This window comes from Euprymna scolopes, chromosome 2 (assembly GCF_053919585.1).
Source record: "Euprymna scolopes isolate OS-2025 chromosome 2, ASM5391958v1, whole genome shotgun sequence".
Taxonomy (NCBI): domain Eukaryota; kingdom Metazoa; phylum Mollusca; class Cephalopoda; order Sepiida; family Sepiolidae; genus Euprymna; species Euprymna scolopes.
In genome coordinates, this window is record NC_136483.1 from 97,556,520 (window position 1) to 97,571,793 (window position 15,274).

The window sequence follows — 15,274 nt, forward strand, 5'->3', positions numbered from 1 at the left end:
AGACAGTTCTTGATGGGAAATAAAATTTGTTGAAAAGTGATCATAGGCCACTGAATTTTATTTTCAACCCAAGAAAAGAGCTACCGAAAGTTACAACGTCCATTACATTACGTTGGCCGATCAGACTGATGACATCTGACTTTGACATTGAGTATGTTAAAGGGAATACGATACAGCACGTTGATGCCTCATCTAAATTGAGATTTTATGGCGAGGATACGCAGAAAAACGACAAGGAATTTGAAGATACATTCCTGCACTTTGGCTGAAGGACCATTCAAAGAAACAAGGCATAAACTTACTATCGAAAACGGGGTAATATGTAATGGAGACTTGATAGTTCCTCCAGAAACGCAGAGGAGACAGGTTATAAAATGTGTACATGATGATGTACATTGTGGAGTAGCAGCTACTCAAAGAAGATTGAAAATGAGAAGCATGGTGGCCGGGGTACTCAGGAGATGTAGTGGACTACGTACAAAGATGAACAAAATGCACAGAACTCAGGAATTTTAAGCAAAATCAAATACATGTGTGGCCTTGAGAAGCAGAACCGTGGAGCAGAGTACACATGGATCATGCCTATGTCAATGAGATAGGACTATTATTAATATTAGTAGACGCATACTCAGGTTGGCTTGAAGTGGTTAGAGTACCTGATAAAAAAGTGCCACCGTAAAACAAATATTGAGAGTAATATTTTCGAGAAATGGGATACCGAGAACATTGGTGACAGATAATGCGCCAGAATTTGCGAATGCTGATTTGCATGAATGGTTAAGAAAAATAAGATGCAGACCTTACAAGACCCCTTCCTATCACCCTCAATGTTACGGGATTGCGGAAAGAATGGTCCAACTGGTTAAGAAGGGCATAAAAGCATACGTGCAGCAGAAGGAGAAAATCGATGCTTTCCTACCAAGATTATTGCTAAGTTATAGAACAATTCCGCATGCCGGCAGGACAGAAAGTCCATCTGCCTTAATGGGCAGACAATTAAGGTCCCCTTTAACTATGACACATGTCACAAATCAAACGATGTGGTATAAAAGAAATAGGAATACGGAAGCTGAGACAGCAGAATTTATTATACAAAAAGGACATAATACTGCAATGTTAAATAAAGGAAATGGGAACAGTGTTCTAGCTCATGCTGATCAAATAAGATCCCAAGTAGAAAAATCGGATGAGGAAATGCCTTCAGAGCTGCCCATTATTGACGTAACAGAAGAGTTACTGCAGAATGAGACTACGGAGGAAGAAGTGGAGAGGGACGAGTTAGAGGAAGAAGAAATAGAATGGAAAAAGGCAGAAGAGGAAGATCCGAATATGCAGAAAAAACACTACGATTATAGGGAAAGACGTGATGGATCCACATCTCCAAGGAAAATGAGAGAGATAAAGGAAGATGTTCAGGAGGACACGAGAAGAAGTACAATAATTACTCACGCCATAAAACCCTTACCTTATAGGGAGATCTAGTGATATGCAAATTAAGTATAATTTACATATGAGCAGATAGCTCATATTTATAAACCGACACCAACTAGAAAAAGTGGGTGTTGAACGCTTGCTTAGCGCTATGCACGACATATCACTCCCTTTGCCCGTTTTCGTCCGTTCAAATATAGCCGGCCTTAGAGGTGGAAGTTAAGTTCGTTCTCCGTCAAAAAAGTTTGACGTTAAATATAATGTTCCGGGTTTTTCTCCTTTAGAGAAAGACGTTTGTTTGGAACTCCATTAATAGTTACTAAACTTTCAAAGGAAGAAACCGGTTGTATTTTGGGGATTATTTACTGTAAAAGACAGAAATTAATTTCGCCGACCTAACTGACAAGAAGAAGACGAGCAGATTTTCAGCACGAGAGAAAATTCCATTTTGTTCAAGGAACTTAAAAGAAACCATATTGGGAGACAAGTCAACCGAAGGTTCCTTCATAGAACAACATTTTCATTTTAAAAGAAAAAAACACATTAATACCAGCATTTATCCCGTGTAATGAAGACATGACATTCTGGACAGTCTGTAAATACAGACGTAAAAATTATTTTATTTCTACCCATAATGCCTACCAAAGCGGCTTTATGGTTTTCTTTAATCACCTTTGAATATAAAGGTATCTGAACTTTCACAAAGGAAAAATATTTTACCTCCTTTCTCCTATTTAAAGTCAAAGGGACTTTATTTGTTGTAGTTCCCATTCAAGGAAAACACTTTTTCTTAAAAGAATGGCTGACCTTAAGACTTTAAAAAACTATTTTCTGTTTTTTGTCAGCCTTTCAAGTAAGAATTGTTGTTTTCTCGTATTTTTTTAAATTTTAAATGTTTCTTTAAGTTTTTTTTTTTTACTTTGGAAAGTAAATGTAACTCATAATTTTTATTTTTATAAAATTTCGATAATTTTAATCACGTGTCTCGTTTGTCCTTCATTTGCCTATTTCTTTAGTTTCCCATTTCAGGAAAATTTGCTTTATGTTTCTTTTTACTTTTTTTTTTCTCTTTCAATTCGTTACATTGGAAAGCGTATTTTGACAAAGTCTCCAAAATTCCGTCACTATACAAATGGCCACCTGTTTTAAATTTTCGCCAAAAACTGATTAAAAAGCTTGCTGCATGTCTGAATACACTTTATGAAAAATGTCAAATGTTGCCACCCAAAATTGGCTGAGTAGTTTGATAGACACTGCGAAGGTAAAATCTTTTGAACTTTGAGCCCTTGAAAGACAAATTTTCAACCAAAATCAGATTAAAAAGCTTACTCTGTCTAAATGCACTTTATGTAAAATTTGAAATGTTTAGACAAAAAATTGGTTGAGTGGTCAATTATTTTAAAATTGGTCCCCAATTTTAATCCCTTAAAATTTATTGTTTTGGGCTCAAATAAAATTAAAAAGTTTAATCCATGTCCTAGGAACCTACATCTAAAATTTCAAATGTTTGACGGAGGAGTTTGGTAGAGTTTTCAAAAGTCAAATCGTTAGACTTTGACCCCTTGACAGCCAAATTTCTGGTCGAAAAACGATTATAAAGATTTTCCCGCATTCTCAATACCCTTTTATGGCAAATCTCTAGTCTATAAGCGGAAAATTGACGGAGTAATTTGGAAGGGAAATGTACACACAGACAGATACATACACAAACAATTTAATTTTTATAGATATATAGATTTTATTTTAAAATATTATTACTTGCATAAAAGGTATACCCATGGAAATCCATGTTTCTTGCGATCGAACTCATGACACAAAAACCCGCAGTTTGGTGTTCCGCTAAACTACGATGTCTCCCCACTTAAATGCACGGTTTTTTTATCGCTTTTAAATTGAAGATTTGTAGTTGCTGTCGTCGTCGTCATTGTTGTTTAACGGTATTAACAGATTTGAAATGCTTTTAATTATTTATTTCTGTTGTGGAGAGGCCCACTAATTAGCACATGTGGGTGAACAAGATATAGATAAAGGTATCAAGTCAGCAAGACCGGTGGAGCTGTGTTCGAACGCCGGATAGGCAAGACGCATGTGCCGGTTGCTCCATGAAAGACGTTAACACGCCCTCTGGCCGGACAATCATCCAACTGCAGTACAACTGCGCCTTTGTAAATATATATTATATTTTCGTCTTAATATATTTGTTTTATTTTTACGTTCTGCGTTCGTGTTGTTATTGATACAGACACAACAATTTCGCTACCTCAACGTTTTTTAAAGAACTACACGCTCTCTTTGTTATATATATATACATATATATATATATATATATATATATATATATATATATATATATATATATATATATACTAGCATTTTAGCCCGGCGTGGCCCGGGTGTTTGGAGGTGTATGTTCAGCAAAAAAAGAAAATAGTGGTAGTAGGAAGGCAGGCTCGAACCCGTACCGCAAAGGAGGAAAGGAACGGAGAAAAAACCTGACGTCTTTCCTTTTACGCGCACTGCCAAACCGGACGTGACGTAGGTTAAAATTAAGGCTAGACAATCGAAAGGAGAGTATGACTCTCGAAAATATCGGTGAAAAAAGTGCCCCCCCTGTAGAAAAGTGCCCAGTTGTAGGTGAAGATATTAAGGTTTTTATCTAATTTTCCATATTTGTCGTCTGAAAGGTCGAACGTCAAAACTATACTGATCTTGTAGAAATCCGTCGCATCGGGCGAAAATTTTAGGCAGACATGCAAACAAACATAAATACATACATTTATACATTGGAAACTCAAATTTTCGACCCAAACCGATTACAAAGCTTGCCCTATCTCTGAATACCATTTATGTGAAATTTCTAAAGTTTAGACCAGAAATTGTCTGAGTAATTTGGTAGAGACCAAAGCAGTCAATTTTTGAAAACTTTGACCCCTATTATGACGACTTAACATTTACTGTTTTGGGCACAAATTAAGTTATTAAGTTAGATCCATGTCCAAGGAACGTATATTTTAAATTTCAAGTTTTTATACCTAAATTGTCGGAAGAGTTTAGTAGAGTTCTTAAAGGTATATTCGTTGAACTTTGACCCCTTAACAGCAAAATTTCTGGCCAAAAACCGATTACAAAGATTTTCTCCAAATCTCAATACCCTGTATATCAAATTTCGAGTCTGTAGACTGAAAATTTACAGAGTTATTATGTAGACAGACAGACAGACAGACAGACACGGACAGACACTTTCACTTTTATAGATATACATATATATATATATATATATATATATATATATATATATATATGTGGGTGTGTGTGTGTGTGTGTATTAGTTCAGTTACGCTAGATAATATTTATATATATATATATATATATATATATATATATATATATATTCACATTATACACGATACTTAGTTGGTTACTGGAAGGTTCGGTGTATATATATATATACGGTGTGTATTTATAGTGCATATATATGGAGTATATATATATACATATATATATATATATAGTACATATATATATACATAGCGCACCCACATATATATATATATATATATATATATATAGTGCACACACATATATATAGTGCATACAAACACACACACACACACACATATATATATATATATATATATATATATATATATATATATATTGTTAGTAATTAAATGTTAAGTAGTGAAACCTGAAAAGTGCTTAATGCTAATGTAGGACAAAAAAATATTACCGTTTTTATATGCTTAGCCGTACATGTTTCCACTATCTGAATCGACTTGATGATCCTATAATTTCATTAGACCTTATAGAAAATCTGTAATGCCTGATGATATTTTCGGATCGTTTATTCGATTTTGATAGTGGAAGCATATATAACTTAGAAGATAAAAACTGTAATATATAATAATAATCAACGGCAATTATGTTTCGAGGTCTTACCTCTCTTCAGCGTAGCTTGATTGTTTCTAGAAATCAAACCTCAAACTACGTTAATTACAGTCTAATGCGTTATCTATTACGCAACGACGCCATAGATTACGTGTTATATGTGTCGCTTTGAAACTAAGGCGGATTTTTGTTGATTTTGTAAACGATATATATATATATATATATATATATATATATATGTAGTCCCTATTCAATTTAACTGGGGAAAAACTTGATTTCAAAAGTACGTGAGTTGAGGAATTGTTTTTTCAGATACTTTTAGTATTTGCTGTTAATGTGAATACGTGAGCAAGTAGCAGACGAAAAATGTTAGGTACTTAGAGTTCTGGTACATTTCTGCAACTGAAATATACAAATTTACAAATTTAATACAATTAGTAGTAAATAAGTATTAAATAAGGTGTAAAAATGTTAATTTAATAACAAATAAACGATGAAATCAAACAAAAATCATCACAAAATATCGTAGAAACCAATTTAACATTTCTACCGAATTATATTTCAATATGGCCGAGCTTGGCTGGAATTATTTGTTCAAGTCTTCCCCTGAAGCTCTTTACTGCGTCACAGACGGTTTTTAAGGGATTTTTTTCCAATCCACGCTTAAAGGACTTCTTCATATCTTCCATATTATTATGAGATGTAGTGCAAATGTATTTCTCTAAGATGGACCAGATACAAGAGTCCAGAATGTTTAAGTCTAGAGATGAAGGAGGTCACACTTCCTTCCTCCAAAAAGCAAGAAAGTGACTCTCACACCAATCCTTCGTTTTGTTTGCAGTGTAAAGCTGCTGTAAACAATATTTTTTATTACGGTCTAGAGCGCATCGTCTTGTTGAAATGTGATGGGCGTATCCTTAAATGCTTCTTCATTTCGACATTTGAAGGAGTCAAAATATCCTCGATGTACGAGTTTGCGTTAATTTTTTCGCATTCTTTAACAAATTGAGATATGATCTCAAATTCTCAGAGATGGAATTTCAAACCATTACCAAGGCAAGTTTTCGGGGACGGAAAATTGATTTCCAGAAGAAAGAATGCTATCCTCGCTCTTTTACCACATTCTTCCGTTCTGCGAGTTGCATTTTGCCTCGACAGTGAACAAGTTCTCGTAAGAAAAGTTGATTTCACCAGTATCAGTGCTATCCTTCATTTGGCTCTTTGCAACCTCTTTCGTTTTTGCAATATCGTAAGTTGCTGTCTGCTCGTCATCTACAAGGAAGACAACTTGAGATCTTCTTTAACAATGGTTCTAGCGATTTTTTTCGTCAATTTCCAAGCTTTTAAGCATTTTCCTCGTCCTTCGCGTGGGGTTCCTTCTTACTCGTTCCATAATGACCTTAATTAAGGATGATGTACGAGCAGTTTTGGGTAGTCCACATCTGGGTCGATCATCTGTTGTCCCAAGTTCTCTGTAGCCTTTTGCCGCATCTTGAACTGTCGATTTGTGGTCTTTTAAGAGCTTGACAATGTCTTGGTTTGTGTTTCCCGCGAAATATATCTCGATAATAGCATCACGTTAACTTATTTCTACAAAACTGAAATTGAACTGCAGGGAATCTAATAATTTATTTATTTAATAAAAATCCGAATTTTAAATTTACAAATGGGGAATTTAGCTCATATTCTACCTATCCAATGAAAATGCACCAAATAAACTGAATATTTATATTAGATGCCTAATAACATTCGATTAAATTGCATTTAAATGGATGATGTCATCATTTTAATTCTATGCCCCAAATAAGATCTGCTCGGTATTGATGTCATACATAGGTTTTTACGATGAATGGGGCCCATTCCTAAACTCATGTTACCTCAAGGAACAGCAAGAAGTTGGATACTCCACCCGTCTATATGAATTATTGTTCTAACATACTAGAATACCAAGCGACTGCAAGAAATATATACTATAACATATTGAAATGGTCAATTAGGGAGAGAACCTTATGTTCTTAACTGCTTTACTAACTGTTCTAAGTGCTTGAGAGGTAAATGTGAAGCTTGATAGAATATTCAAGTATCTATGCATCTCATATATAGATTAAGTGCTAGCCCCATATAGTATTAAGTAAGTGCTAGCCCCATATAGTATTAAGTAAGTAAACTTTTTAATATATATGCATAGAATGTTATGAAGAGTACATAGTGTCCGAGCAAAACCGGGCTGAACTGCTAGTATATACATAATCATACTCATAATAAAGTACGTTTTGCCTTGATTTTTGAGAACATCGACTGTAGTAAAGGATACAAAAATGAATACGACTATCAATTCTAACTGTAGAATCGTACACATAAAAACATTTAATCTTATACGCAAACTTATGCGTCTGTGCTGCCGGAAATCTGTCTTTTATGACCCTTCGCGTATGTTTGGATGTGCATGTTTTTTTTTAATTTGTGCTATTGATCAGATATAGCTAATGATTATATATTACACACCCAAGCTGGTCCAGTTCGAAATAATTTGACTAGCGGGACCTATGGAAATTCCACAGGGGACTCAGCCATATGTAATATATTGATGTTGGCATTCTGTAGATGTTCAGTGTAAATGGAGACGCTCTGATATTATTGTAGTTCTTTTGTGAAAAGTGCAAAAGTATTTATCTAAGCTAGATGGGACCCCGGCGTAACCCGGTCGTAAAGTACACTTAAATATATGTTCACTCTTGCAGATTTCGTATATATTATGATAGGGTTAATGTTCTATCGATTTTTATATATTATAAAGTTGTCATTTCAAAAATAACAAAACATAGATAAATTGAGGGGCATCACCTACAATCGACACCGAAACCAAAACTTATTAAAAATTCTTGGTAAAATAATTTATTACGAGAATTAAAAGTCCATATCAATTAAACCACGGCCACTTGGATGTAAGCGTGCCACACAAAATAAATAGCATAAACGCTATTCCATTGAGCTATATATCTATAAAAGTGAAAATATCTCTATGTGTGTGTGTTTTTGTGTGTGTAGATTTCTCTACCAAACTACTCTGCCATTTTTCATTCTACAGACTTGAGATTTGACATAAGGGCTATTGAGATTTGGTTAACATCTTTTTAATCGGATTTCAGCCTGAAATTTGGCTGCCAAGGAGTAAAAGTTCAACGATTTGACCTTTGCAAACTCTACCAAACTCCTCCACCAATTTTTTATCTAAACACTTGAAATTTTAGATGTAGGTTACTCGGATATGAATCAAACTTTTTTTATATCAATTGGAGCCCAAAACAGTAAATATTAAGGGGTAAAAATTAGTGGCAAATTAAAAAAAGGAGCTCTGCGGTTTCTACCAAATTACTTAGCCAATTTTTGGTCTAAATATTTGAAATGTTACATAAAGTGTATTCAGACATATGGCAAGCTTTTTTATCGCGTATTTTGCCGATCATTTTGACGTCAAGGGTTCAAAGTTCCAAAGATTTTACCTTTACGATCTCTAGCAAACTATTCAGTCAATTTTTGGTCTCATCATTTAAAATTTTACATAAAGGATATTCAGACACGCACTAAGATTTTAATCAGTTTTAGGGCGAGAATTTGGCTGCCAAGAGGTCAAAGTTGAAAGATTTGACCTTTGCAGACTCTACCTAAATCCCTCGTCAAGTTTAAGTCTAAGCACTTGAAATTTTAGATGTAAGTTATCTGAACATGAGTCAAACTTTTTAATATATATGCACATAATGTTATGAACAGTACATAGTGTCCGAGCAAAACCGGGCTGAACTGCTAGTATATACATAATCATACTCATAATAAAGTACGTTTTATCTTTCACTCTCGACAGGGGGCGTTCCCTTTTTTTTTTACACGGTGGTCACCACTTATCAAGGCCCGGAAGCCACTCAGGGATAAGGGTTATTGCAAGTACAGTACGTAAGTGTGGATATTTAATGAAGTGTTTACTTAAGATGGTGGTTCATTAGGAATTTGTTAACGTTGGACTTGAAGACATCAAAGGTGTAGTCAGGTGGAAGCAGGCAGACAGAACATTCATCATGGTCGACTGTAATCCATCTATATATCTTTATCTATTTATCTTTATACATCTATCTCTATCTGAAAGAGATAATTCCACGCAATCATGTCTTAAACCCAATGAAATATGTTATATCGTCACGTTGAAAAGAATAGACGGATATAAAATGGGGAATAGCTTTACTCTGTTATGTGCAGTAATATAAGTAGGTGTTAGGTAGCAACAATGAGTACAGAACATAAGATGTAAATCACTATGTATTCGCATCTCCAACCAGGTTAAATTTTCATTAATAATCTATGAACTTGCTCGAATCACATCACAAACAAAAAAGTTATTTAAATAATGGGTGCCATTACATTTCGAATTTTTCCGGGGAAATCATTAAAACTAATTGTTACAAACAGCAGCTCGTTGGTTTGTGGGAGGGTTTAGGAGAAGTGTAACTTTGATTTAAACATAGTCGTAGACCGAGCCCCTACATCGAACAAACACTAAGAGGATTTTGTTTTTGTAAAACATAGTGGGGTGTCTTATATGAAAGCGCGTGTCACACATGGTTAAATGCGTTGGATTGAAAATCTTATTAAGAGAAACAACATCCCCCGTAAACCATTGCTATGCAAGAACTAAAAGCACAGCTAAAATTCTTAAGTTAAAGGACAGAAAACTGAAAAAAATGTGAGGAAATTGAATAAAATTAGCCGAGTAATATAAACAATAAAAAGTGTTAAGAAATATGCGTAAATTTGTTCGATTATCTTCAGGGGAAAATGTTTTTCTGTAGAGTTTAATGTTGGAAGCAGGACAGACAATTCGAAGTACGTATATTGAATTCTTATAATAATTCATTCAATTAAAATCTATCTTTTCGTTTATTGAGCACTAGCAGGGAAACGTGACGTTGCGCGGGATTGAAAAAGAATCATGGAATCTTCTACACTTATAATAATCCTATTCGTACAAATCAAAGAAATTCCACATTTTTCAATCAAATCGATCGAGTACCTGATATATGAGGGACCCTACCGCCGTAGAGCAGTAGAAAGCTTCATATGTCTCCCTGTTGTTACTTTGTCCACAGTACATTTTATTGTACAAAAATTCTACTGTACTGAAATTTTTACTGTACGGAACAGTCTTTTGCTTTTATAAAATCATATTTATATAATTGTTTGAATTAAAGTTTAAAATGCAAAGTCATGTATTACGGTTCAATTTTGCACTAAACTGAAACATTCATTTCGAACAAGCCCATGTTCATATAAAAAAAATACTGTTAATGTTATACGCCAGGTCCTCCTACTTGTGCGGTGATAAATCCCGACAAATACATCTTATATATAAGGCTGTATAAAGGTTGTTAACTTTGGTAAAAATCGGAGTGCTTCTTTAATCGTTTTTTTTTTCTATTATAATGTTTGATATTTATCGGACGTATTCAGATAAAAACGTAAGAACACTCCGAAATAGAGGACACATATCTCTGCTAAATCACAAAAAGTTCGACCCAATCGTTTTGGATTCATGGGGAATGAAATCACAGACACAGATTCACAGGAACATCTACATAGACAAAGTGCATTTTATATATAAACAGATATAGAGATATAGCTAGTAGATTTTAATTTCAATTTCCAAGTTTTGTACATGTTTAGCAGTTATCAAATCATGTTTTTTCTCCTGCCACATTTAGAAATTTATTTGTTGAATACATCCCCAACACAAGGTTGGACGCGTTCTCATAAAAATATAGCGATTTGATGACGCTCACCGAGACAAGTGAATCCAGGTCATAATTTCAAGTTGAAGTGAGTGCCCCGCCTGTTGCAACCAGCTGATTTCCATGTTTCCACGTCGTTTAGAAGTACCGTACTTTGGGGGAGTTGCGCCAAATCCGGGGGTAATTGTGCCAACTAAAAAAAAGTGCACTTTATTTTTTTTCTTTTACAAGGTATTCACCACGTATCAAAGCCCGGAAGCCATTCGGGGATAAGGGTTATTGTGTGTACAGTATGTTAGTGTTGGAGATTTGATAAAGTGTCTTACTTAAGGAAGCAGCTCATCAGGAATTTATTTACATTGGATTTAGAGACATTCAGGTTGTAGCCAGGTGGGAAACAGGCAACCAGCACAGAGTTTCACAGGCGTGCACCTCTAAGAAAGAAGTTTGGTTCATGGAATGTACATTTTGATTTTGGCACAGATAAGGAGTGGGGAAAATTTTGACAATGGTTTCAGCAAGGCGAGTGATTATCGTGAAAGATTGGCGAGGGGGGGCCAGAGATTGGAGTTTTGACGAGCACCTGCCATGGTAGTAACGATAAAACAAAGACAGGCTCGCAACGTCTTTCCTGTGGGAGAGAGGTTGCAGGGAAGAGAAAAGGGCATCACCCACTAGTCCATGAAGCCTATTTTGTACTCTGCCAAGGTAGCATAGGCTGTTTTTAGCAGTACCTGTCCAGATGTGGCAGCAGTACTTCATCCTTGGACGTACTTGCCTTTTATACAAATAGAGAATTGCACCAGGGGTGAGATATCTTCTGATATATGCGTGGTTGCCAAAAGAGCACTTTTAGCAATTACCTCAAGTTACGATAATATAAATATGTAAAAAAACAAAACAACAAAAAACGGCAATTTTCAATCGCTAACTGACGCAAGTAACTTTTCTCAACTTTTATTACAGCGATTACTAGTAGTACAAATGTCTCAAAAAGATTTTCGGTCGCTAACAGCTGACCTTGTTACATGTGACCGATTTTCTTATTGTTAACTACTATAATAGTTTCTTCACCAGAACTGCTAGAATTTGGAATTCCCTTCCGGGTTTCTGCTTTCCCAACTGTACTGACATGCAGAAGTTCAAGTAAAATGTAAACATGCATCTTGCTGCTCAACCCCCAACAGAGCATCCCTGCAACTTATGTCCCAAATAGTATATTGTGCATCAAAGTGGCACTGTCCTTTGTTTGGGGTTAAAATGGAATATAAATAAAGCATTTTGTAAATCAATATGGCTTTTTCGTATCGATCACATTTTATTTGTTAATGACTTTTATCATAAGACGCACTTTCGTCGACCCAGTTGTGACTATTCTACTTTCTTTACTTGTAAATATCCAGTCTTGTTGTTTTGAAATTTATTTTATCCGGTTTCTGAGTCGCTTTGATTCAAACTCATTTGGAAACAAACTGGGAATATATTTATAGGAATTTAATGAAGTCCTTTGGCTATGCTGTGTTCCTGACTGAAATACAATAGAAAGAATTAAGAATATGTTGAAGCACGAGAAGACTAGCCGGCGGAATTCGCACGACTCATTTTTAAATTTAATTGACAACTGTCTTTGTTTAGAGTTAATTCACTTGTTCTTCAGCCGCCATCTTATTTTAGGGTGACACATTTAGAGAGAATGTTTCGTTTATCTATTTTCGTGAATTCATTAATACAGGTTTTATTGGTGGCTTCAGACAATGAACGTTTGTTTAGTTGTTTTTTCTCTTTAATTTAGTGCTTTATTCCGGCTATATAGTTTTGTTGTGCAGTAAACATGGATTAGTTATAATTTATGAAAGAAATAAGAAAATATTTTGTTAAATAAAGAAAACAAAAAAAACAGGTCAAACTATATAATTCTTCATTCGTATAACTTATTTTCCATTGGTATAACTAGAAAAACTGTTTAGCAATATTTTATTTGCTGGATTTGCTGTCACGGGACTGGCAATTACTAAATTAAACACTTCTCTCTAAAAAACATGAAATCAAGAGTCTTACATATAAATTGACCCATTAATATAAAAAAAACTAAATATTCACGATTGTTTTGACGTGTTAACTATAACATAGCACTTGTTTAATAAAAACTATATTCGTTTATTAGTTTTAAAAGTATCGATTTAATTGAAGTTACTCTTGCAAATGTTTAAACAATGAAAAGATCTGAACTTTGTGTATATAAAGCTTGCTTTTTAATGAAAAATGGTGTTAAAGCAGTGCAGTGGCTTTATGTTGTATTCTGTTTAGGTACAAGGTGGTTAACTGGCTTTTAATGAAGCCGTATTACCACAAATGATTCTGAACATTTAAGTCGTCCAAATTTTGCAGTTGTTTCGGTGGGGGAAGGACAAAATAAAATCACTAAATATGAAGAATCACCCAACCCTCAGAAATTCCTTTAAAATTACCACTTTTGAATGTTTTGGGGGTCACTGAAAACGAAAATGGTGTTTTAAATTACGGCAATCAAGTAGTTTCCAAGACATGAAAAAATACCAAGTTTTTAAAAAGAGGGAGATGATATTTCTATAATAAGTTAACGCAAATGAGCACCCGCTTTGTGGCCACAATTTTTTAAGGGGGAACTTTTTTTCACCTTCGGAAAATCTTTTAAAATTAAGTTACTTTTAAATTCCAGGCAACAAATAGTTTCCAAGATATGAAGAAATGCACCCACTTTATGGCAACGTTTTTGGAGAAAGACATGTTTTTTCATTATTTTCTTAATTGTTTAATTCTTCATATTTACCAAAAATTCTCATACTTGATTTGGTCGATCGTAAATTAAAGTTGCGGTCGCAGACTTTACCTACACGATCTGAATTGTTCTTCATGTGTGACAAAGTATAGGAAGGTGGATCGTTTCATGGTTCCTGTCCATCTTTAGTCAAATGTTGCCGTCATTTTTATTTACCACTGGATGATTGTTAAAGTATACATGACATCCTGAATCCATCGTTTCAGACTGTCTTAATAGTCTGATGTATTGCAAGTTTTTTCTTTATTAAACATTGGTTTTTCGTACAACATTTATTATTAGTTTTGGAAATTTCTAAATCGATTCTTAAAATTTAAGCTTACACATCACGAAATAAGTCCCGGATATGAGACATGCAACATTCGTGAAGAATTGATTTCTGATAAAAAAAAAAACTGTTAGCCAAACGAATCTATCGCTCGTTATGTTTATTCGAACGTGGCTTAGTCTGAAACGAGGTTTTAATATAGTGAATTTAAACGTGGCCGCACAGACACAAATGATGCTAGAATCTCTCGCTGAGCAAGATTTAAAATTCTGAGATAACATTAACAAATGTCCACAGATTATTTTGGCTGGATAAGATTGGAAACATACCAGAAAGCAGCGTATTAATCATTGCCCGTGGATGTTTGTCAACGAGAAAGCTATGTTGAAACGGGTTTTTTTTTCAGGTTTGTTCACGGTCGATTAAAATATGAACGCCACGACAAATCAAAGCTGTTCTAATGTTTGAACGCAACAAAGATAAGCATTTGTCTTAATATGTTATAACGGATAAGACATAGAACTATCACTTCACTCCAGAGTCAAATTGCCTTTGAACGGAGATGTGATCAGACAAGTTGTAAAAGAATGCAATTATCAGCAGGTAATATTTGTGACTCAATGTTTCGAAATGCGGAATGTATTTTGTATCAATTATCTTGTTAAAGAAACGAAAAGAATAGTATGAATATTTATGCAAAATTTATGAATGAAAAGAATAGTATGAGTATTTATGCAAAATTTATGAATGAATTTGTACTCGCTTTGCAATACTTATCTATATATTTATATGACAGCATGTGCTATTTTCTGTGTTACGCTCACATCTGGGTTGTTTAATTCTTATGTATTACCATTTCTTGTCATAAATTATTTCACCAAGAATTTTTCATAAATTTTAGTTTCGGTTTCGATTATAACTGATGGCACTCAAGTCATTTAATTGTTTTATAAATAGTTTTGGATTTGGTTTCGATTATAGCAAATGACACGCTAATACATACATACATATATATATATTAAATAATTTTATCAAGTATTCTTCATAAGTCTTAGTTTCAGATTTAGCTAATGGCATCTTACTATTTCGTTG